The 2,341-nt window shown below is 47.1% G+C and overlaps 1 pseudogene; it reads left to right on the forward strand.

Moving 5' to 3' along the window:
- The first annotated feature begins 1,625 nt into the window (after window positions 1–1,625).
- Window positions 1,626–2,229, forward strand: LOC100961724 (annotated as a pseudogene).
- Window positions 2,230–2,341: the final 112 nt, after the last annotated feature.

A 2,341-nucleotide genomic window follows, 5' to 3' on the forward strand; every position in this document is an offset into this window, starting at 1 on the left:
TAATTTTAGGCAGAATGTCCCATTTCCTGAATTCATAGCTGAAAGAGGGGCACTCTGACCGGCAGAGAATTCTCAGTCCACCAAGGCTTGTACTAAAGGTCTTTATTGGTGGGGGGAGGGAGGCTGCAGAGCAGCACCGAGGAGGAGAGAAAAGAGGAGAGAGAGATAAGGAGAGAGTGGGGAAGAGAAGAGAGTGAGAATAGAGAAGTGCAAGAGGGAAGACGGGAGAGAGAGAGAGAAATGGCGGTGGGGGGAGCATATTCTTATATAGGGGAGTTTTAGAATGGTGACAGGCTGGTGGGATAACCAATAAGGAGTTATTCCTTCAGCGGAAAGAACCATTAGGGGCAGACAGCAGGAAATTGGAACAGGGTGATGAGGTAAGCAGGTCCCTCCCTGTGCTAGGGAGGAGTTGTAACTTTAAAGGCAGAAAGAGGCTTTGGGGTAGGGGCCTTCTGAAGCAATTTTCTAACAATAGCTCTTTGGGAAACTGAGGCAGGAGAATTGCATGAACCCAGGAGTTTGAGGTTGCTGTGAACTATGATGAGGGCACAGCACTCTATCCAGGGTGACAGAGTGAGACTCTCTTTCTTTTTGTCTGTTTCTTTGTTTGTTTTACTTTCTCACCCTTGGTAGAGTGATGTGGCATCACAGTTTACAGCAATCTCAAACTCCTGGGCTTAGATGATTCTCTTGCCTCAGTCTCCCAAGTAGCTGGAACTACAGGCACCTGCCACAATGCCCAGCTATATTTTTGTTGCAGTTTGTCCAGGTCCAGGTTTGAACCTTCCACCCTTGGTATATTGGGCCGGCACCCTACCCACTGAGCCTTAGGTACTACCAGAGACTCTGTTTCAAAAATAAGAAAGGAAGGAAGAAGGCTTGGTGTCTGTAGCTAAGTGGTTAAGACACCGGCCACAGGCACTGGGGCTGGCGGATATGAACCCAGCTCCGGCCTGTGAAAAGCAACAATGACAACTACAAAACAACAACAACAATATTCGGGTGTTGTGGTGGGTGCCTGTAGTCCCAGCTACTTGGGAGGCTAAGAAAAGAGAATCACTTAAGCCCAGGAGTTGGAGGTTGCTGTCAGCTATGATGCCATGGCACCCTAGCAAGTGCACATAGTGAAACTCTGTCTCAAAATCAAAAAAAGGCAGGAAGGAAGATTTTTGTTCTTTTACAGTGTAAGTGTTTTCAAATATTCATATGTTTAGAGGATGGTATAATGAATGCATTTTCCCCATCACCTACATGCAAGAACTATCAAACCATGGCCTGTTTTCATTTGATGGATGCTTCCTCTCACCCTCTTCCCTATCAGTATCTAGAGCCAATTCCAGGCAGTTTCCATACTCAGCCCTTGACCCATGTGGTGTGCTAATCACTCTCCTTCTGTGCTTCTCTCCCTCTCCCCCACCCTGCCCACAACACCATCCCATAACCACTCACCCATGTGTTTCTTTTCCTTTCTTTTCATTGTAGCTCTGATAGTGCAGCTCTTCCAGCAGGTATACCTGTGATGAGCCTCCAGCACACTGACCAGCTCAGAAGAAGCCATCACACAGGCTGTGGCTCCAGCCCCAAGGCTCTCCCCTGCATGTTTTCATAGCTCTGGCCTCATAATGACAGTGACTGAAACCCTGTGGAACTTGAAGATCTTAGTCTTGCTGCACTGGCTTGGGGTATTCCTGTTCTGTTCTGGACACACAGAGGATGAGCACCCTCGTTATCACAACCCCCCAGAGGTGGTAATACCCTTGAAGGTGACTGGCACTGCCAGAGGCAAGAAGACACCTGGCTGGCTCTCCTATAGCCTGCACTTCGGGGGCCAGGAGCACATCATCCACCTGAGAGTCAAGAGGATTCTGCTGTCTCCACACCTGTCTGTGTTCACCTACACGGACCAGGGTGCTGTCCTCGAGGACCAGCCTTTTGTCCAGAACGACTGCTACTATCACGGTCACATGGAGGGGGAACCAGAACTCTGGTTGCTCTCAGCACCTGTTTGGGGGGCTTTAGGGAATATTACAAATAAGCAACATCATTTATAAAATCAAGCCCATGATGTTTTCTACAACATTTAAACATTTGGTCTACATAGTTGATGGCAAGGAGACACAATTTCCAACTATAAGATCTGGACTCATGAAAAACAAAATCAACTACCATTATACAATTCTAGGAAACTTTGTTGGGTACAAGGTACAGTGTTTGGATGATGGGTGAGGGAGTCATGGTGAACCTTGCCCTTTTCCCCTAGTTTGGTTTGCTGAAAATATCAAGTCACAGTTACGGTAGAATAATAAGAGAAAAGTTTATTTACAAATACCATGCCCAT

Source organism: Otolemur garnettii, unplaced genomic scaffold (genome assembly GCF_000181295.1).
Source record: "Otolemur garnettii isolate 467f Iridium unplaced genomic scaffold, OtoGar3 scaffold00585, whole genome shotgun sequence".
Classification (NCBI taxonomy): domain Eukaryota; kingdom Metazoa; phylum Chordata; class Mammalia; order Primates; family Galagidae; genus Otolemur; species Otolemur garnettii.